A 23,905-nucleotide genomic window follows, 5' to 3' on the forward strand; every position below is an offset into this window, starting at 1 on the left:
TGATTAAGTTGCCAGCCTAGTTGGGGTCTGGTGAGAGCTCCCTTCCTGGCTTGTGCAAGTCTGCCATTTTGCTTTGTGCTCACATGACCTCTTCTTTGTTTGGAAGTGGAGAGAGTCTTTGCAAGTTCTTTGGTGTCTCTTTTTATAAGGCACTAATCCAGTCATGAGGGCCCTATCCTCATGACCTCATCTAAAACTAATTACCTCCCAAAGCCCCCATCACGTTAGAGGTTAGGGCTCTAACATGTGTGCTCTGGGGGCACACAAACATTCAGTATATGTATGTTGGAGAAGGTCATGACCTCAGGTGCTTAGTCCTGTAACCATATTTACACCAAGCCTGTGGTTCCATCTAAAGAGAGAGCAAAACTGTCGGTATTTGCGACAAGATGGTAATAGTTTTGTCTTATAAAAATCCTGGTAGCATTAAATATGTTTTGAGAAAGCATTAGTCTCTTGCTAAGTAAAAGGAAAAAGTTCAACTATAAATTTAAAACCATTATAGGAAATGCAATACATAATAACAAGCCAGAGGTAAATACAAAAACTCAAAACTACCGAATATTATTTTGAACAAGTTTCAGTTTCTAATAATCCCTATAGGAAGGATCCAAATGAAACAATACCTATGTGAAGTAGCTCTGTAAGGCAAAAAAAGCCTTTGAGATGCATTTTCATTGTTTGCATTGCTGAATTTTGCTCTTCTGCTGTCACATACTTTGGCCCAGATTCTCATCCTCCAGGGCCAGGAGACCAGATTAACAACAGTCTCTAGCAGGGAAGACATGCAGAGGATCTATAGGTGGGAGCAGAGGATGCTGGCTGCTGCAAATTAGCTGGAGGTTGTGTCTGTGACTTCTTTTTGCCCCTGATTCGCACAGCCCAAGGACAAGATATCTGAGTATGGCACATTGGATTCCTCCAAACATTCTTTCTAAAGTTCGGTGGAGAAAGGCCAGAAGTTGCTTCCACAATGGCAGCTAGAAGTCAATAGCTTACTTGGGAGAATGTGTGGGAAGAGAGGGTTGCCTGCAACCAGGGTGCAAGCCCAAGAGTCAGACATCATTGACCTTTACAGTTAGCTCAAAAAGTGAAGAGAAGTTTACAGATTGAGGGGATATTTATTCTCTTACCAAATTTTCATTACTGTTCTATTTGACCAAGCCTGGCACTCTCTGTTTTTTGAGCTCTTTATAATATTGTAATTAAGAGCCCAGGCTGTGGAGTCAGCAGACTTGGATTGAGTCTTGCCTCTGCCCCTTACTATCTGTGTGGTCTTGGGCAAATTATTTAACATCTCTGGGCTTATTTGCTCATTTGGAACTGGGCTTTACCTTCAGTACATTGTTGTAGTAAGGATTAAGTGAGATAATACAGGGAAAACAGCTAGCCCAATGCCTGGCCCAGAGTATGTATTCACTAACTATCAGGTGCTCTTTATTTTATTGTGGCTGCTATTATTGTTTCTGCCTAAGTTTGAAACCTCACTCTGCCACTTACAAGCTGTGTGACTTGGGTGTGTTGGCTTAACCACTATCGTTGTACTTCAGTTTTCTCATCTATAAAATGGGGATGATATTACCTACAAGTAGGATTGTTATGAAGATTAAGTAAACTTAATAGCTATAAAGTCTTTGGAAGAGTGACTGGTACATAGACGTTGCCATGTCAGTGCTGGCTAGATGATTAAATCACTTTATCATCATCAGACTACTCAAATTAAATAGATAAATGACCCCTCTCTCTACCTAAGAAATCCCAAACCAAGAATTCAAATTCTAAATGAAATATTTTTTTAAGATCATGAAAACTTGCTGTTAAACTATACTTGAATTAGGAAACCAGGCTAGATTATTTTACAAATCTTAAAATTAATTTATTAAGGAAACATTTTATGTTTTCAAAACATGAAAATACTGCACTTAATTCATAGAATTGAGGTTTTCATAAATATTAACCTGTGTCTAAAAACTTCCACTGGCGAAACCTTGCAGGCAAACCTTATGGCAATCAAAAGGTTTGCCTCAGCAAAATCTAAAATAATAATAAAAAGGGACATTGGACTGTGAGAACTGACTACATATAATGAAAGCTGAATAATATAAATTGATCTTCAAGCTTCAGGAAGGAAAGCCACAATATTCACTCATAAAAACTCCATTCTTTACCCTTGTGAAGGGAATATGGAGTACAGGCTAACTGGGGGTGCTAGCTGCCTTCATAGCCTGGTGAGGAGGGGATAGTAGCTGGGGTGTGATAGGGAGGTTGTTTATGTGTGCTTCTTAGAGCAGGGGATCCTAATCTTTATCTGGGTCATGCATTTCTCTGAGGATCTCATGCAGTCAGTTAACTATCTCCCCTGAACAGTACAAGTTTTTCACACTTTTATCAGGGAGATTCAGAGCCTGCCCAGATCCCAGGTTGAGAACTTCTAGTTGAATGCCTTGGAGAAGGCCTGGCTCCATACTTTGGGTTCTAAAGTTCAGAGTCTGGCATCAGGAGATTGGATTCTCTGGCCTCTATGTAACTTTTTTTTTTTCGATATCATTAATGTACAACTCCTTGAACACCATTATGGTTACTAGACTCCCCCCATTATCAAGTCCCCTCCACATACCCCATTACAGTCACTGTTCATCAGTGTAGTAAGATGCTATAGAATCATTACTTGTCTTCTCTGTGCTATACTGCCTCCCCTGTGCTCCCCTCCCTACATTATGTGTGCTAATCGGAATGCCTCCTTTTCCCCCTTATCCCTCCCTTCACACCCATCCTTCCCAGTCCCTTTCCCTTTGGTAACTGTTAGTTCATTCTTGGGTTCTGTGAGTCTGCTGCTGTTTTGTTCCTTCATTTTTTTCTTTGTTCTTATACTCCACAGATAAGTGAAATCATTTGATACTTGTCTTTCTCTGCCTGGCTTATTTCACTGAACATAATACCCTCTAGCTCCATCCATGTTGTTGCAAACTCTATGTAACTTTTTATTGTCCCTGTGCAGGTGGGGCAAATCACTTTTCAGTGGCAAATCTGAGTGTCCTTGTCGGTAGACAGGTAGGTCCCTTGGTTGTATATACTCACACAAGCATACCTGTTTTGGGATAGGAAACCACACCACCAGTTCTGTTTACTTGAAATGACCTAAGTTATATCATTTTGTCCTTTGAGGTAGAAATTCTTTATTTTTAATTTTTTAAACAAAATAATTAAATAAAATATTTAATATATTTTGTTTTTGTTCTGGCTTGCAGAGGAAAAAGTTAAAACTCAGAAAGCTAGGTGGCATTTCTAGAGTTACACAACTAGCCCCAGTACCTCCTTCTTCTTCATATATGGGACAAAGGGCAGTTCTCTTCTTTGTCCCTTGAAATATCCTTGGAAGATCTCAACCCAGGTGAAAAAGGACTCTCCCATCAGTGAAATTTATTATCTTTAACAAAATAATTTTTTGGGGGGATTATTGTTTTCTATCTTGTTTGTATCATTTTATTCCTGCAAACTTTCATTCTCTTGGTGAGATATAAAAACAATACAAACTTGCATTTGTTTGATAACTTTCTTTTAAGGAACTCAGTGAATATAACCCTTGACAATTCTAAAACTCTTCAGTAACTTGAAAGTATGTTGAGAATCTTGAAGGCAAAGCATATCTCCCCAAGGGTTTTCTTTACTTTTCCTATTAAAAAAATGTTATTTCATTTATTTTAAATCAATTTGTCAAGTTTTCAATTAACATTTATTGAGCACTTACTATGTGCCAGATATTGTGCTGATGGGCTGGTTGAACTGGTTGGATGTTGATTCAAAAAAAATATCCAATTCTGTTTTATAATCAAATTTCAGATTAGCTTGAGTTTCTATAAACAGCAAGACTCCAAACACAAGATACACCAGGAACTGCAGAAATTGGAGTAATAGCTAATATTTGAGGACTACCAGGCTAGTTGTTGTCAGCTGACAAACTGACAGATCCATTTCTGCCTTTCTTTGTCCTGCCCTGTTCTTTCGGGTGGGCATAGGGGTTGGGGTGGAGGGATGGGGGAGATCTGGTCTCTGCATTTCAAGTCTCCTGGCATCTCTTATCTTCTGCCTTGACCAGTGGTGGACCAGCAGGAAACCAGAAGATGCGAGGGGAGAGAACCCCCCTGTAATTATCCTCATTCTGTAATGCCCTTGTCATGGTCTGGCAGGGTCGGGCTCCTCTCCTGCTTTGCGTCTGTCAGAGGTTGCCCCTTTCTTAGCTCCAGCCATCTCCAGGCTGTATGCATAAGGCTGTACATCTGTAACACTGTTTTGACTACTTGTCCTGTCAGGCCCAGGGCTGATACTGGCTTCCAACTGTTGCTAGTCCCTGGATGCCTCACCATTCCTTATTGGTTCTTTCAGCTCTGCCCACAACCCTGTAAATAGTCCTTTATTTTGAATGTGCCATCTGTTTCCTTTAGCATCCCGACTGATACTGCCAATTAGTCTGTGCCAAGCACTACAATACGACTTCAACAAGATTATATCATATAGTATATATGCACCCTGTGTGCTAGGTTCTAATATTATTCTTATTTTAAAAATATGGTCACAAACAGATTTAAAGAGTAACTTACCCAAGGGAACACAGATCGAAAGTGGTGGGACCAGGATTCAAACCCAGGCCGTTGGGTCATAGAGCTCACCCTCTTCACCACAGCCTCGTCTGTCTCTGGTCAGGTTCTCTGGGAGGCCAACTCTTAGATGAAAGTTTGCAGGCAGGCAGGATTTGGGGGAGTAGAGCCGTCAGGATAAGCACCTGTGTGTATGTGTGTGGAGAGGAGATGAAGAAGCAGGACTGGGTATGAAGAGAAGTTGAACTGCAATACAGTGGCCACAAAAGCCTAAGCTGAGCCCAGAAGAAACCCTTCTGCTGGGAAGGCTCCCTAATTGTGGTAGGGGAGCTGGGCTTTTAGACCTGGTATCGCTCAGTCCCTCAATGCAGGGGTCTGACCGTGGGCCCTCTTAAGCCAGAAGAGAGATTCCATTGAGAGTGTTGATTGCCAGCACCCCCAGGAGCTGGGGAAACCAGGGACCATCTCGGAGGGTGGGTCTGGGCAGTGTCCCACGGCTCCACTGCACTGTTTGGAACACATACGGAGGTCATGAGTTAACTTGCTCAAATCATGTGTGATCTTTGAAAACTTCATTCAACTCTTGTATATAGTTGGTTTTCCTAGCATGCATGTGTAAGAGAGAGAGAGAGAGAGAGAGAGAGAGAGAGAGAGAGAGAGAGAGAGAGAGAGAGAACAGGTAGTTATTATGTAATTATTTGGTATTGTTAAAAAACAATGAAGTAGGAGTCAAGAGACCTGGATTCTAGTTCCTGCTCTGCTGCTATCTATGTGCCTTTGTTCAGTTCTTTAATGCTCTGGATCCATTTACTTATTCATAAATTGAGGAGCTTTGATTAGATGGTCTCTAAGGGTACTTTAAACTGTAAAGTTCTATCTTTCTATTAATTTATTAGCTTTCTAAAATCCAGAAATAGCTGAAGTAAACATGTTGGAATGCTTTTTAAGTCATGCTGGAGACTATTTCTTTCACCCTCCGGTTAGTGAGTTTCTCAAGCTCTCTCAATAAATCATGATGAACTTTATGAAAATTCACATAGCCCCAGTATCATCCAGTGTTCTCTGAAGAACAGAGATGCCCCTTGCCCCTTTCCCCCCCAGAATGTCTTTATTTGGTATATTTGAGATTTTAGATTGCCAGACACTTCTCATTCTTTCTGAGCATAGCTCATACAGATGTTTTATTTTAAGAATTGTTTTGAAATTGCTTTTGCAGGATCATTGTTACAATTAGAACAGGCATGGTCCTAATTTGGGTAGATATATCTTGATCAAAATTAGAAGGAATGGAAAATGGCCTTAGCTGGAGCTGGTGTAATAAAACTGATTTTCAAAGTATATAAAAGCTAGAGAAACAGACAACTATACAAACAAAAACTAGACAACAAAAAGAGAATGAAGTATTGATGAAAGACTTCTGGAAAAAATGTTGAATAAGTACTCACTCAACATTGTGAGCTTTAGTTAAAACTAACATAAATATATCCTAACAACAGAGTGAAGGGTTAAATACTGAACCAAGTAAATATGGAAATCCTTTAAAATTGATTTTCCTGAGCTGTAGCCAACGATTCAATGAAAATGGAAAATAACTATTATTGTCAGTCGTGTATGGCTCTGGCTGTATGATTTCCCAATGTAAGCCTTAGAGTCAGAGAAGCTTGAACCATAAATAAATAAATAGACATACCTTCAGTCTGGCTTCCTTACCTGACTCTTGTTAAACACTATCAGCAACTGTGGAGGGCCAAAGTAGCAATTTCAATAAATATTTCATTACATGGGAGCCCATTTTCTGGTATTTCAAATAAATAAGTACATTTTCTCATTCAGTGGACACTAGAAGGGAAAACTCTCCAGTTTCCATTTTCAGACTTTCTTTTACTTTCTGAGGAGGTCAGTCATTTTCATTTTCCAGTGTACAACTCGATTATTTATTGGAGGAAAATGTTTTAAATTAGGAAAAGGAAAAAAAAATTCAACCAAATAATTTATCGAAGACTGTCTCCTGGCAGATTAATCCCTACCACTTAGCCAGGGCTCTGTCCAAAGTGATCAGACTGGTCATGCTTAAATTGTATGTCCCTAAGAAGTTGCATAAATAACCCCAAATACTCCGAACCTCTTTGCACTTGGTCATCTCCACGACCTTCAAAGAAATGTCAGAAAGGTAGTAAGAAAAAATATAGCCTGAGATGCTCTAGTTATGTTGTTTTCTAATAAATAATAACCTCTTTTGGCTCCTTTCATCTAAATACATTTATCAGTTAAGACATATATACTTCTAGGTAAGTAAGTGGAAATATTCCCCTTTTCCTGTGGTTAATCTGGAAATACAATTAAATGTATTCTAAGTCATGCTTAGGAACTCTATTTAGAACCAGGGTTAACTTTCTTAAGTAATATCCTTATTTTATTTTCTTAATTCTATTAACCTGATTTGCCTTTATTATATGCTGTGGTCCATTACAAACTGTCCTCTGTATATGAGAGTATTTAAAGAGGTGATTTCTTGAAAAGCTTCAGCTACCGTCCTGCTTATCCACAGGATGGGCCTTGATTTACAGCTTCAAAGAGACAAGAGCTGTTCTAGTTAGAGACTTTGCCTGGCTACTCTTTGCCTTGAAATTTCAGTTCAGAACTGAAGTCAAACTTTTGACATCCTCAAGTTTTCAATTTTGGTTGGAGACATCACCAATACTCATGTCTCCCAGACTGGAGGTTACAAAGTTATCTTAATTTTTCTTTCTAATTTTCTTTGGTGCATGTGTTATGTGCTGCTGATTCTTTTTCCCTTCTTAATGAAAAAAGTGTTGGATTTAGAAAAGACACCTGGAATTCTACTATCCTATCTCTGCCACTTCTAATTATGGGACTTAGCAAGCTAGTATTTTCTCCTGTGAGGTGGGGAATAGTAATGTCTCTTTTGTTGGTATCACAGACATGTTTTCACTATGAAATAAGTTAGTGAAGATTGTATATTATCCCAACTAATATGGTAGAGAGAGGAGGGGTAACCTAAGATTGCTGCCTTCTTTTGGAGACAGAACATTAAGCTGCAGCTCTTTGTGCACCACCCACTCCCATGCATTTGCCAAATTACAAGGTTAAGGATGGCTTGCTTGCTGTCACTCACTGCCGACACCCAACCCTGATTCCAAGGGCATAAACCCTCTAGGAGCTGCTATTAGAATGCTTACCCCTGTGGACCAAGACAAAAAGCACATCCTACTTCATACCATTGCTGTTAAACTGTTTTTCCAGCTGCAGCTGATAGTAGTTGTGCCAAAGTATCCACAAAAAGTATCTTTAAGAGAGCACAGAGACTGAATTCACCCTTCTTCATATCCCTGTTTTCCTCAACTGCCTCCTGGATATCTCCTTTTGGACATCCTCCAGGGACATCATGATATGCCTAAAACTGGAATAAATATTTCCCCCTCCTAACTGGTCCCTCTCCAGGGTCCCCATCTCAGGGAGCCGATGACCGCCACCATTGGGAACTAACTTGCCCCAGGCAGCAAGCAGGGGTAGGCATTCCTCTCACCAATGAGTGAGACACCAAAGACTCTTGCATCTATCTCCTAAATATATGTCACTTCTTCCATTGTTCTTCATCTTCCATCACCACCTACGCTGTCCAAGGACACCATCATTCTTTACTGGAATTACTGCCGCAGCTTCCTAAATTGTCTCCCAGCTTCTGTTCACTCCCCACCTCTCTCAGTTCTGTGCCTACATTCTATCCAGAGCTACCATTCTAAAATGCAAAGCTGACCACATCAAGAACCTGCTTAGTATATTTTCATTGATTTCCAATTGCCTTCAAGGTAGTGGCCAAATTCCATGAATCCTGTAAAGGTCAAATTTCTGTTGCCTCCAGCTTCCTTCTCCAGACTCATACTATGTATGAGTAACTTATAAACTCAAACAGTTACTTTCAGATCCAAGAATGTGCCATGAGCACCTTCATGATTTTGCTTATGCTGTTCCTCTTCATTCCTCTTTGCTTGGATCACTTCACCTTCTCTCTTTGGCCAACACCCACGCCTTCTCTGGATTTCAGTGTACATGTTGCTTCTTCTGGAAAGCGGCTGCTGATTCCCTAGGTTCTAAGAACATCCTGTGCTTCTGCTGCCATAACACTCACTTTTCTGTTTACCTGCCTGTGCCCCTTGCTGACACTCCACAAAGGCAGGGTTATGACAGATTCTTTCACCCGCTACTCAGCACAGTGCCGCAAACATAGGAAACTCTAAAGTATTTGTTAAATAAATGCATGAATAAAATTAATGACATCTTTGTTCATTTTTTTGTGGGGGAGCAGAGTGATGTGGTTAAAAACTCTACCACATATCAGAAGTCCCATAGTCCAGTTCTACATCCCATTGCGTGATTATGATGTCATAGAACCTCTCAAAGACATAGAATGATAATACCTGTCTAGGATTACTTTGTGTTGTTTTTAATAATAGTGAGATAATTCACCTGAAAGCTCACTGTAAAATGTACAACTCCCTACCAATAAAAACGTGTTGCCATTATCACACTTGTCATGTTTTCATCAGCATGTGCATGTATGTATTAATAATTTTAAGCCTAATATTTGAATTTAGTCATTTAAAAAGTTCTGTACTGTGTGTGTCATTTAGCTATTGCTGCATAATGACCCTCTCCAAAAACTTAACGGATTAAGACAGTTCCATATTTAGTTCATGATGCTGTAGGTCTGCAGTTTAGGCTGGGTTCAGCTAGGCAGTTGGCTCTGGGGCCCACTATCAGGTCAGTCAGCTGGGAATTGGTTAGTCTAGCGTGATTTCAGCTGTCCCTGTTCCATGTGTCTGTCCTTTAATCCTCCAGCAGCTTAGTGTGGGCTTGTTCACACAGTGGAGGCAGTGTTCCATGAGAATAAACAGAAGAATGTAGGACCTCTTGAAGTTTAGGCTTGGCATTAGTACGTTATACCTTGGCTGCATTTTATTCAGCAAGTCCAAAGTCAACCTATATTAAATAGGTAGGGAAATATACATTCCACCTTTTATGAGAACACCTCCAAAGACATTTTATAAAGAGGAGTGGATATAAGCAGAGAGGTAATTGTAGCTATTTTGCAAACAACCTACTATTTTCTGTTACCATCTTTATATAATTATTTACCAAGTCACAAATCTGATCATATTACTTCTTTATCTAAAATGATTTAGTGACTTTCCATTGCCTATAAAATAAAGTTCAAACATAGCTAAGACCTGCCTGAACTTCCCACACTGGCCTTATCTGCCTGATCTTTTGTTCTTTAGGAATGGAACATTTCTTACAGTTCCAACAAGCCAATTACGCTGGTTCTGGCCTTTGCAGTTCATGCTGCTCCTTCTGCTTGGACAGCCCCTCCTACCTTTCATTGCCTGGATAACTGTACTCATCCTAACAACAAAAATCACAATATCACTTAGTATAGGCCAGCATTGACTGTTCTAAACACTACATATATTATCCCTATGAGGGAGGTACTATTATTATCTCTTTCTTACAGATAAGGAAACTAGGGCACTGGGAAGTTAAGTCACTTGCCTAAGTTTACTCAGCTCAAAGTCTGGTTTCAGAATCTGGATCTGGAGTCTGTGAATTTAACCTCTAGGGTTTCTTACCTCTTAAGACTCAGTTCAGTTTGGTCTGTCCCCTGTGTATAGATATTCAGTTATCTATTTCAGTGTCTGATGCCCCTTTGAGATATGGGCATCTCAAGATCACAGAACATGCTTTACCCTTGTAATCATTGAATGAATCCACAGAATCAAATCTCTATTGCTCTACTTATATTTATCAAGGTGTGTCTTTTGCACCATTAAAAATCTCTCCTTCTTGGAAGAAAAATCAGAGTGAAGACTATTAGTCCTCACAGCATCTCCAAGAAAGAAGTGATGAGTGGGAAGCTCTATCTCATTTTTGCAAACAGGAAATTTAGGCATGTGGAGATGAAATCACCCAGAGCTGTGCCAGGATTCTTTTTTTGGTTTTTCGATTCCTAGTTTTGTGTTCTGTCTACCAAAAAGTGGTATTTGTCTATGAAGTACGGCTGATGGTTGCTTAATTTTCCCTGGAACCAAGTTAAAAAACATAACAATTAAATTAAATCACCCAAGAGGGATGCCTTCCTCCATTGTAAAGTTTTGAGGGAACAAACTTTTGGGGAAACTTTTTTTCCTTGGGGTATATGCTCTCTTCTCTTTCAGCAGAATATATTGTGTCTGATGGAGCAAAAAATTGTTTTTAAGAAACCCTGCACCAATCTGTCTGCCCCAGCTCAGACACATGTTCACACAGAAAATTAAATTCACAGAAATGAGAGGAAATCAAGAGAACCAAGGAGCATGTCTTCTGTTTCCCAAGATCATTCTCTGGTATATTTAGTGGCCTGTTGGGTGACAGAGTGATGAGGGAGTGGAAAGGGTTGGTTGAATGCAACTGATTTTTCATGTTTTTTTTTTTTTTTTTTTTTTGCTTACTTCATGGCATTAAAGTACCAGGAAAAAGTAAACATCATGCACATTTCAATTTCACCTTTATGCTTATAATCTATAAGAAGGTCTATTGGAACTTAGACAGTTAAAACAGTTTTTTTATTCCAGCTTGAGTTTCATTACTACTGTTTGCTTCATTAACAGCCGTTAACTCCTTGAGTGTGAAGCTTGCCTGAAATGGTAACTACTAAGAGAAAGTGGAAGGAGAAGGAGAAATAAAAGAAGAGGCTTAAGGAATTAATGCCATTGAAACACATTCATGAGAAAGGGAATTGGCTAGATTATCTCTTTGGCCATTGAACATGTTTTTCCTCTTAATGTTTTTAGATATTTGGCTTAAGTTCCTTAGTTCCTAAGTCATAATCTTTAGATCTCCTTATAATCAGCTGTCATACATATATTATTCTGATCATGCCTTAGGTAGAAGTTTTATTCATATGAAAATGTGTTTTGTGTTGTTTTTGCTTCATAGTAACTCTCAATTTTATAGCCTTCCTTTGTCTTTTCTCTCTCTAAACTTCATTTGCCAATACACCGAGGCATTTGAGTGCTAGGTTCAAAACTTGGTAAAAAGAGGGGCTTTGGCCTATCTTGCAAATGATGCACTTAGTAAATGTTAGATGAAGATAACAAAGATGCTGCTCCAGTTGCTGACTTTTCTTAGTAATCTGTTTTTCTTGAAATGATTGTATTTGCCTCAGTGACTCAAAAAAAATCTCCTTTTTTTTTCTTGATACCCCAAGAAGGACCAAACACCTACCAGATTTTATTTCCTACTCCTGCATTAAGAGCGTGACTGAGAAACCAGAAGCCAAGTCCCTTTGGTCATGGTGCACAATCATGAAGCTGCATACAAACCAGCAATTAAAACTCCCCAACTCTCCAACACGTCTCAGATTCTTCCACCCGATCTCTTCTCACCTCTATTCTCAGAGTAGCTGGTTTGTTATGAAACTAATTCTTTTCTAGGCCAAGTTTCCTTTGAACAGGGTGCAAAGGCATATGATCCTGTGGATTAGAAGTGGGTTGTCATCAAAATGATATAGTTCTGTTCTTCTCTGTTCCTTTCTTGGAATGGCTGAGAACAGACTTGCGAAGAGAAAAACTTGTTGGCGTTTTGGAGCTGCCAGGTTTCAGAGAGCCCAATTATGTCTTTTTTTTTATGTCTTTGAACTAGCATTTCTTTAATAGGGTTTAATTTAAAAATGTTTTTCATTTTTTGACATTTCTTGTGGTTTTTAATTTGAAAGGATGAGGATATGTTTACTCATGGGGAAAGTAAAAACAGATTGTGTATGAGTAAGCAGGGTCAGCTACTTGTGATGATACTGGAATGGCCATCAAATGGCCCCACACTCCAAAAAGTACCCCTTATATTGCCTTAGTCCCTAAAGTTCCCCCGTTGCATGTGCTTTGCTTGACTTTTGCTCAACTTAATTTTTTTTTTTTAGAGAAGGCTTTTGTTTATCACAGGAGATTCTGGCTTTTTGATCTCTTTTTCAGTGGAGTTGTTGGTGGAAGAATGTGAGGCCTTTGTTTTCTGTCATCTAAGTATGGAACCAAGGGTACCACTGATAGGAGTCTGAATGTGGAGCCAAATGTATGGAAGGCAGACAGAAAGAATGGGGCTGTTGGTGACATCCTTCGAACGATCAGATAAAGCTTTATCTGAGGTCATTGTTATCTGGTATGCATGTTATAACTCTTACTCACATTATTATCTTTTATTTGGGTTTAATTCTAAATAATACTGCCTTTTCAGCTCCAGAGAGTGTGGGGTTGGCGGAAACTTGCAGGCATGTATGGTGATTTGACATCTTCGTCCACCCAATCCTGCTTCTCCTCTTTCATAGGACACTCCCCAACAAAAATCCTGCACAGGAAATTTCATCTCAGAGTCTTCTTGGGGAACCTGAATGAAGAGAGAGGCAGCTCCTTCTAGGCAGACTTATTTTCCAGGAGCTCACCACAAAATGAAACAAAAAAAATTAGGTTTTGCTCCAAAATCCAACAGTCAACTTAAGAGGTTGAGTTACTCCAGAAGGAGGGAGGAGGGAGAGGAAATAAGCTAGACTACTATCTTCTAGAACCTCTAATCAAATTTATATTTTATTTTTGCCATATCTATTCTTATGAAACTATTGCTATGATCAAGAAACTAAAAATATCCTTCATCCACCAAAGTTTCCTCATGACCCTCTGTCATTCCTCCCTTCTACACCTTTCCCCTCTCTATGCAATCACCGATCTGCTTTCTATCATTATAGATTCCTTTGTGTTTAGAACTTTACATAAGTATATTCATAAGATATGCACTCTTCTGATTTGCCTTATTCAGAATAATTCTTTTGAGAGTCATGCATTTTGCACATAACTAGTTTATTCCTTTTTACTGATGGGGTAGTTTTCAGTAGTATGTATATACAATAACTTGTTTATTCATTCACTTGTTGATAGGAATTTAGGATACTTCCATTTTTGAGCTATTATAAGTAAAACTGCTATGAGTGTTTAGGTACAAGTCTTTGTATAGAAATATGTTTTTATTTCTCATGGATAAATACTTAAGAATGGAATGGCTGTATCCTAGGATAGGTATATGTTTAACTTTTTAAGTAACTGTCAAATTGCTTTCCAAAGTGGTTCTATCATTTATATCCATACCAGCAGCATATGTGAGTTCCAGTTCCTTCAATCCTTGTCAACCCTTGTTTGCCTTTTAAAATTTTAGCAACTCTACAGTATCTCATTGTGGTTTTTATTTGCATTTTCCTAATGACTAATGATGTTGTGCATCGATTCATGTGATTACTTGCCATGTACATGTGTTTCATGTGACATACTTGCCATGTATCTTTCCAGATATATTGTTCATAATTAAATTGGGTTGTTTATTTTTTAGTAAGTTTTAAGGGTTTTAAAAAATAATATATTCTGTATACAAGTACCTTACCAGATACACACTTGAAAATATTTTCTGCTAGTCTATGACTTATCTTTTAATTCTTTTCTGATCATATTGTCTTTCAAAGGGTAGAAGTTATAAATCTTGATTAGTTCTAATTCATCTGTTTTTCATTTTATGGATCATGTTTTTGATATCACAGTTAAGAAATCTTTGCATAACCTAAGACCACAAAGATTTTTGCCTGTTTTCTTCTTAGAAGTTTTATAGTTTTGGGTTTTACATTTAGGTTGATATCTATTTATTTTTAATATTTTATATGACCCATTTTAAGTTAATTTCTGTATATGGATTAAAGTTCATTTTTTTTCCATATGGATATTCAAGTGTTCCAGCACCATGTGTTGAAGTTGCTCATCTAATTTTAAAATATGATGCACACAATTCCAGGGTGGTCCATAGACTATCTCAGCATAATCACTCCTAGGGCTTGTTAAAAATGCAAATTCCTAGGTCTCACAACAGCCCTTTTGAATTAAAATCTCAATACAAACACTCTGTGACTCCTGTGGATACTAAACTTTGGGAACAACTGGCATAATACCATTATTATTCATTAAACTCTACTTCAAGTCAGCACTGTCTCCAAGAATCCAGAAGAGAGATAATTTAGCAAGAGTAAGTCTATGGGATGGAAAGAAATCAGAACAGTTTCTATTTTTTCATTTTACTACAGAAATATATACAGATATTTTAAACATATACAAAAGTAGGTTGAATACTATAATGAATCTCCAGTACTCACCACTTAATTTCAGCAATAACCAATATTAAACATTAATTTTTTAAAATGAGAAAATACAGGTAAATTTTTGCTATGTGGGGAAAAACTTGCACGTTTAAGAGCAATGGGAAAAAGCAGAGGTAGAATAAAATGGAAAAAGCAACTGCAAAAATAAGGAAAAGAAAGATCAATATATTTGCCAACATAAATATTTAAAACTTCTACACATCAAAAATGTCTTAAGTGATTTAAAAGACAAGTAATAATCTAGGAAGGTTTTAATAGAACACATGATTAAATTTTAATCTGTAAAGACATATAAAATGATTTAAAAATGTCAAAAAAACTCACTAAGTGTTAAGTGGATAAAAGGACAAAGGACATAAAATATACCATTGAGATTATATTGAGAGGATGTTATACAGCCAGTAAAATAATTTTTATAGTGATGTGGAAATGCATACGATATGGTAAAAAAAAAGCTGACTGCAAAATTGTATATTTTGTATGTCTTCATGTATTTAAAACAAGGCTTAGTTAAAAATGACTGGAAGCAAATATGCTCCTGGATGTTATTTTCTAAGTTATCTCCAATGAACGAGTATGTATTGCTGATGTAATCAGAAAAGAAAACAAAACGAAACTCAAGTCTCCTTTTTAAGAAGACAATGTCTGAAGTGGGACATTTACTTGGCAAAGTCAGAGACAGACACAGAGTACAAAGGTGGAGCAAAGAAAGCACACAGGGAGGGCTGAAGACAGGTTGCATGCAGCATCACATTCATGGGAAGGCAGAGGGAACAGTCTCGTACTCCATGTGAACAGTGTGTACATACTAGGGGTACCGCAGAGGTGGGCAGATTCTAACGGCCAGGCCACGGTCTGTTTTCCAGATCAGATGTAGACCTTGCTCAAGTCCGTAGAGCCTCCTTTCTTGACTTAAGGAGTGGGGCAAAGAGGAAATAACTTGAAGTCATAATAGCCTTTCCTACTTGTCCAAAGCCACACTGTTGATGAAATGTGTGCTTGTTCATAGACTCTGAAGTGTTACTTTGTTTGTTTCATTTCTCTTCTACAGTTCAGAAACTAAATCTAAAATATTTCACCAAGTTGGAAACCCACTCATATCTCTGGATTTGTACTTCTGAACTGAAATTGAACTCTGGCACTTCAGTTCGCATGACCTTCGAACAATGCAACTTTTTGTTTTGAAAAAAGAATGGCTTTAAAACTCTCATAAATGGGTCCTGCCTATTCTTGGAAATCAAGTAGCACTTGTAAACTCTAGTCCCTAAATGTTGTGTAATTGTGAATAAATAGATATTAAGGAAGAGGGAATGTACAGTTTATACATATCAGAGCATACACAGTTTCAGAGAGGATAAAAATGTAGTTGTCCCTTTAAAATCCTAGTATTCGAAATCCAGTCAAGAATTGCAAAAAAGAGACACAAATTTTGATTCAGGACAAAGTATTTATTAATCTAAGAAAAGTAAATTAGAATGCCAAGTAAGGCTGATGGGATCTCCAAAGTACTACAAGTTTACTGGAAGAAATTTTTATATATTTGTTCTTTGGATGGTTCTGTAGTTTTATGGTTCCTGGTAGTATAGATTAACATTTTCATGCTGCCTTCTTCTGTGATCAGTACCAAAATAACTATCATCAAAACAACTATTGAGTATCCAAAGTATGCAGAACATGCCTCGTAAAATAAATTTGTGTAAAAAGGTTTTTCTCAGGCATGTCAAGAAAATAATACAGAGTCACTGTGTACTATAAAAACTAGGCAACTTCTCCAAAATAGCAACATAGGACACCCTAAGGAGGTTAAAAAATAGATTTAAAGATTGATCCAAGTTATTTTCACTACTTTTGTGAAGTGTCTTTTCAAAACCAAGACTTGAAATATGCTGTACGATGATTATGATTCTACTTAGAGAAAAACAGAAACTGAATATCTGAAATAAGAACAGTATTGAATACTATGTTTCATTGCTTCATAGTGTAAAATATATGCTGCTAGATTTTTCTGGTATGAAATATTCACACATTACTTTCACTTATGTACATGCATTAAAGTGAAGTGTGCTAAAAAGTAGAACCAAAAATAAGATTAAAAGATAGGATTATCAATAGGGCATTAAGCTCTGGACCCCAGTTTACCTATAGGAGTAAATGTCCTACCCAGATTTCCAGGCATGAGGGTCTTAACCTTGTCATATACTTTCCACCTATTGAACAGTTTAATAATGAGTATCATATGTTATATGTAAGACATCTACAATGTTCTGTCTTTGTGGATAACGGTTGTCAGGAGAATATATAAATAGCATTTTGAGACTGTTTTGATGGTGTACTTATCAAGATTTTTATAATTAGTTGGCCAGATCCAGGATATTTAGCTCCTATTACTTAGCAAGTAAATTCTGTATCCTCTATACTACAAAAAGCATTATGGCTGAAAACTTCTCAGATGATACTCCAGGAGACACTGGCTTGTTAACAATACGTGACTATCATTTTTACAACATATAGACAATTCTGTTCTATAAGTTTGATTTGCCTGGTTCTTTGGACTTGAATATTATATGGTCTAATTTGTCTCTTAGTGAATTCCAAAATTATTGTTTTTCAGTATTTGGAGATAATCTACAGGAATACCTTTCCTAACCTTCAACAATGCTGTTCCTGAGAGAAAAATTTCCTGACTTCAGTTAAAAATTTGGTTATTTGATAGTAAGGAAAGGACTAATAAAGAATAAGGAAATGAAAATGTCTTTCATTTTAAATTAAGTGCCACTTATTGAATTGTAACTTTCATGTCAAGTACTGTACAGACAGTCCCTGACTTACTTATGATGGCTCAACTTAGGATTTTTTAACCTTATGATGGTGTGAAAGCAATATTCATTCAGTAGAAACTGTACTTGAAGTTTTGAATTTTCACCTTTTCCCAGGCTAGCGTTATGCAGCACGATCCTCTCTGCTGATGCTGGCAGCGCCACAGGCCCCAGTCAGCCACCTGATCACGAAGGCAAACCACCACCCTACTTACTAAACCTTCTGCACCAGTGCAACCACGTTTCTCACTTTCAGTACATCTTCAGTAAATTAGATGAGATATCCAATACTTCATTCTAAAATAAGCTTTGTGTTAGATGATTTTACCCAAGTGTAGTCTTATGTAAGTGTTTCTGAGCAGGTTTGAGGTGGGCTAGGCTAAGCGATGATGTTCAGTAGGTGAGGTATATTAAGTACATTTCAACTCATGATATTTTTGATTTTTGATGGGTTTTATCAGGACAGAACACCATGGTAAGTTGAGGAATATCTGTGTGAAACACTGGAATAATAATGAAAAAAAGATGAGCATAATATAGTTTCCATTCATTGATACACTGTTTTATATTTGGCTGTAAATACATTTTCCTATTTCATCTTCACTGAATGCCACAAAATAGATGATATTTTCCCATTTTTACAGGTAATAACACTGAAACACAAATGTCACCTATTGAAGATCACACTTTTAGTACAGCCAATACTGTACCCAGATATTTTTGGAACCTAAGTTTTTTTCTTTCTATTATTCAATAGCAGATATTTTCCTTATATTTTTCAGTCAAGATAAACCATGTACCTGTTTTAAGGCAGAAATCCCCCTAGTTCAGAGGAAGATTTTCAATACCTTCTGTAAATTTCACTGGCCATTTCAGTACCATAGGAGCAGGAAATTATTCAATTCATGAGGAAATTCATGCACCTGTGGATCTCATCTTTTGTGCCAGATGAATGGGTGAGGTTGGATTTGATTTACTCCATGACTAAATTCTAAAATTGGGAATTAAAATGGATATGTAATCTCACTCTGATTCCATTTCTCTCGTAATGCTGCCTAATGGTTATGCAAAGTCTCAGAAATGTATTTAAAGTACTAACATGTCCTTTTATCCAATAACATCAAACTGAGATCTTTCTTGTTCACTGTTGCTAGACCTCTGACCTTTAAAGGTGAGTTGGGCAACGGCAGGAAGCCTGGTCTTATTTTCTGCCTGTGGCAAGGCTTTCTCAAGTTCATCTTTTTTCCCTTCTCTCAAAATCTGATGAAAAATGAAATGTCAGGAAAACAAGCTCTCGAGCTAAAAAACTTGTGTCTGTCTCTGTGACAGATGTCAGTTTGAAAGGTTTCAGGTCACCTGTCAGAAGTGTGCCAGCGTGATCTGTTCTCACATCCACTTGACCTCACACCAACACTGAGTTCTGCTTTTAAAGATATCCTCGGAAAAGAATTAAATGATTTGAAGTAATTGCCTTTCCCTCTATCTTTTAGCTCTGATTAAGACAAAGGGAGACCAAGGGAGGAGAGCGGGAGAGGTGGAGAGAGGTGTGTGTGTGTGTGTGTGTGGAGAGAGAGAGAGAGAGAGAGAGAGAGAGAGAGAGAGAGAGAAGGAGGGAGGGAGGGAGGGAGGAAGAAGGAGAGACTGTAGGGGAGAGAGAGGGAAAGAGACTTTTTAAAGGACAGCTTGACCTTTGGGTGCCCCTGGCAATGAACCAATCAGCATTCTTGTAATCCAAACACAGATGCCTGGAGCTAAACAAATCCTATACTTGTGAACAAGAATTCAGTTTGCTGTCAAAATATAGTGAGGATCAGCATAGTGCTGCTTTGAACAAAATATCATGAACTAAAGTTTAAATGTTTGTTGATTAGAGAAGTGTAATACTGAGCAACATAATATATCAATGATTGCTCAATTTAGTAACAAATACTTCCAGCAAAAAAAATCATGTGTTTTGAAAAGTTCTGTATCTAAACTCCATATCCTGAACAAAACTCCCTAATATTTTATGTTTGAAAAATCACTGGTATTATTGTACAAGGCAGTAGTTTGTAATGACTAATTAATGAGATTGAACTCTGTTCTTTTTCTGGATTAGTTATACAATGTTTGAATTTTTTATCACGGAGATTAAAGAACGTTTCTCTTTTTTTTTTTCTGTGAACACTTACTATAGTCCAGAAAATTTAAGGATGGGAAAACAAGATGGGTTTTGTTTCATCAGTTGAGGAGCATTCAGAGATCTGCTTTGTAACCAAGATAAAAGATGATAGCTCCCGAAGCGGCTTTGCCAAATCTATCCCCTCCAAACACAGGGCCGTATCAGAAGAGCTGAGGAAGTCCATGGAATATAAACCCAGAAACTGCAATAGCACTATCGAGATGTTAGTTTTTGATCTCCTTTGCTTGACTTTTAAGTACACAGTACTTCCCCTCTTTCAAGTAGGCCCACCACTGATGTGAAATGCAAGTAAGTTTATTGTAGTTATGTTCATTGTGTTCATGTCTGGAGTATTATTTTTGTGTGTGGAATACGGGAAACAAGAAGCAGAGACCTGGAATGCAGTTATGGCTTAAAGGAGAGGTGCAAAGCTGATTCTCAGCAATGTTTGTGCGATATCTGTGAAGTGCCTTTACCTTCCACAGCTGTGTTTTAGACAGTGATTCTCAGACTTTGATGTGCATGTGAATCTCCTGGATCTTGTTAACATGAGATTCTGATTTCACTAGGTTGGGATGGGGCTCGAGCAACTGCATTTCTAGCAGATTCCAGGTGATGAAAGTCCTACTGAACCTGGGCCACAGGGAGTGCTAAGGTTTTAGGCTCTTGTGCAGCTCTCTGTAAGGTTGTGTGTTAAACACCTCAAGGTTCCCAAGTAGTTCTAAAGGTCAAGCAGATTATCCTATTGAAAAATATTTCCCCCCCTGACATATTTTTCCTATGTTTATGATCTTTTTCTATGTGTCTGTGACTCAATCTCTTTTTAGGAATGTCAAATTTTAAATATAACTGTAGTTCTAGTCATCTCAGAATGACCCTACTATGTCACAAAGAAAAGGTACAGTACAAAGATGGTAACAAGGTCAGTTTTCCTCAACAGTGCTTTAAACTTATTAGTCTTTTCACTTGATCATGGCCTTGGTGAAGGCATTTTGCACTCCACTAGGGAATGTCATGAGTACTGACATCTTTTCCTTGCTATACAACATTCAGATGTTCATGATCAAATAGGGAAAGGTCTTTATAACAATGCCCTTGGATGAAGAAGCAGCCAGAGGAAAAACAGTTAAAAACAAGAGTACTCAGAACCATCAGTGATGTTGAGATTCAGATAACTACAAACATCCTGGAGTTTACTTGACCATGTCTGATTTCCCAGTGAGTCATGTTTACATCTCTAGATGTTAGTTTACTTTCCCTTCATTTTTTTCTTGATAGCTCATGCAGTGGAAAGCAGAAACAAAATCTTCCATGGCAGTTAAAGTGCCAATACTTGTGAAAGCTGTATGTAGCTGCTACTGATAGGGAGAGGCCTGGCCATTAGTCAAACAAAGCTGTACCAATTTTCTCATGCTCATTACATATTTATAATGCGGACACTCTTGTAACATATCATGCAGCTGCTTTAGCAGGAAACTAGTATCGAATAAGAGGGTGCCAGTTTTAGCTTTACCAAGATGAAATATACCATATTTAATGCTCAATTTTCATTCTGTGTATGTTAGATATACTTGTGATTGCTGCAATTCTCATACCAGTGTATTCATAATTGTGTATTCCACTACAGATTATTTTTATCCTTGGTAAAGATTCTAACTCTTTTTTTTTGTCAAATACCAAGATCATCAAAGGAAGTAAAAAACATTTGCTAATTTTCTCAAAGGCTCAAAATATTTTCTGTGCTCAGGGTGTAGCCCATTACTATGTTACCTTAGAAGGTCCAATCAGAGGTGGGTTGCCTCTTACATAGCAAGACTTTAAGGGCCACTGTATCACTACTGCCATGAAAGCCCTTACTTTATATTGCCGTCTTCATCTGGTCAGACAGACACCTGTGAGCATGTGATTATAGATTAGAACCAGAAGCATGGATTCTGTTATTGCTGGTATATAGACTCTCAATAGCATTGCTCCAAATAAATCTGCTGTATGAAAACTGCTTCATCCTTTTTGATGAATATTGGTAGGAAAAATATTGGGGGATGTAGCAATTGTTAAAACAGATTTTTCTGGCTAAAATTAATAATTCTGAGCAGTACTAAAATTAATTACTCTGTGGTTATAAGTAGGCAGCGGATTTATGGTAAATGACAGAGTGTTTGCAAATTTTCCTGACTACTCGATTAGAAAATGCACAAGCGGAGGCGTCAGCCGAGCATGCATTATTTAAGTGGCTGGTGTCTGGCGACAATCTGGAAACTGCAATTGTTGTGGTTGCCGTAGGAAAATTCGCACTTTCTGAGAGAAATTCTTTCACCTTTGTGTGCCCACAGCATGGATCTCTCCTCATGGCAGCTGTAGGAAACACAGGAACTCCGTGACCTGGAAAATGTGGGACAACTGCCACAAGGTGACCCTGGAAGGCTGGGGTAGGCCCAATTAATTTAAAATTTTGCTTGGCCTTGTCTCTTCCAATTTTCTAAATCCTCTGGAAAAATGATTAATGCGTACACTGCCAATGTGAAAATATTTTTGACCCTATTAAAGTCGACCAAGGGTAAACCAAGTGTAGGCTGGCATTGTATCAAACTAGCTTTATTAAATTTGATTGGAGGTTTGTATGAGGAAGGGACAGACAAGGACATTATTTTGCACAGCAGCTCTCTTTTAAATGAAAATATCAAGAGGAATACAAAGTAGCAATATGCCCAGGACAGGAATCATTTTGAATACAGGAAATGCCATGGAGAACTTGGTTTAAAGGGTAAACCATATTTGCTAGAAAATTATCTGCCATCTTATTGCTATGCTGGTCAGTACCAATGAGGGTTTTTTAATTTATGGAAGGCTTATGGAAGCCTTCTATTTCTTCATTTGTAGATGAGCTAGCTCAACCTTGCTTTCTTTCTCTTATCTGTCATTGAATTCCATAACTTACAGTTATCTGTCTGCATTTTAAACCTTAGCAGAATAAGGCTTAATCTTGCAATGTTTCCCCAATGTGTCCATCCTACACTATCACCTAATTAATTAGTAAGATGATACTTTTTTTCTCCTGGTTTTTCTGTTTTGACTAGGAAGGCACGATTTCAAGGGTAGAATTTCTCCTAAGTATTTCTTCCTTCTCTAAGACAGAGAAAATTCACTTAATTATTATTAAACCTAGTGTATACATAATTTAATTTAGGACCCAACACCCAGATTTCCCATGTAACATTTCTTAAAGCTTTCTCACTCTTAGGAAATAATCAACCACATGAATGTTATCATAAAGAGTATATTTTACCCATTTATCATATGGGAAGTATAGCAATTTCCTTTATGGCAGGGGGGGTCTTAATGAGCTTGATATACCTAGCATATGGTAAATACTTACTGAACGCGTGAATGGCAGAAAATACCTGTGACTCCCTACCAAAGGGAAGATTACAGTCACAGCTAGAATGACAGTTCAGGTCGTGACAATAGCCCAGCGAGGCTTCTAAAATACTCTAGTCATTTTTAGAGTAGAACATGGATGTGGAGAATAAGTAGACATAAGATTAAAAAATCTATGACTGGGAATGTTAGCTTTGCTCAGACTTTTTAACTGAAAGAAACAAATGAATCATCTGTAAGATCTGTAGATTGTATCACTCTTCACCCATGTTCTGTGGCTTTCTCTGCTGTGTCTTTCTGTGGGAAGGTTATATGTGTCTGCCCTGTTTAACTTGGGCATGGCCTTTGATGCCATTTCACCAACAAAATATGCACAGAAGTGAGGTGTGTCACTTTCAGGAAGAAGCTTTAAAGCTGGGGCATAGTTTGCCTATTCTCTTTACTTTCTGCAGGACAATTAGCAAAGTTCCAGATAAAGGGCAAAGTGGAGCAAGTTGCAGCTGACTCCTAATAAACACAGTAGTGTGAACGAGGAACACACCTTTGTTATTGCTAGCCATTGAGATTTTGCAGTTGTCTGCTATCCCTGCAAAACATAGCATATCCTGACTGGCACAGATATAAATTGTAAACTTTCAGCATGAGCCAGAGAACATGGTGTTAATTATGACCATGAGCTTTGGGATGAAATTAGTTCTTATGGTCCTGCCACCATATC

At 37.8% G+C, this 23,905-nt stretch overlaps 1 long non-coding RNA gene across 1 annotated transcript in view; it reads left to right on the forward strand.

Annotated features, from left to right (window-relative positions):
• LOC140848907 (uncharacterized) overlaps window positions 1–22,629 on the forward strand; it is a 314,939-nt gene extending 292,310 nt beyond the window's left edge. The window contains exon 6 of the long non-coding RNA XR_012130196.1: window positions 22,143–22,629. This is a non-coding gene — a long non-coding RNA (uncharacterized lncRNA). The remainder of the gene's footprint in view (window positions 1–22,142) is intronic.
• Window positions 22,630–23,905: the final 1,276 nt, after the last annotated feature.

Source organism: Manis javanica, chromosome 1, assembly GCF_040802235.1.
Source record: "Manis javanica isolate MJ-LG chromosome 1, MJ_LKY, whole genome shotgun sequence".
Lineage (NCBI taxonomy): Eukaryota > Metazoa > Chordata > Mammalia > Pholidota > Manidae > Manis > Manis javanica.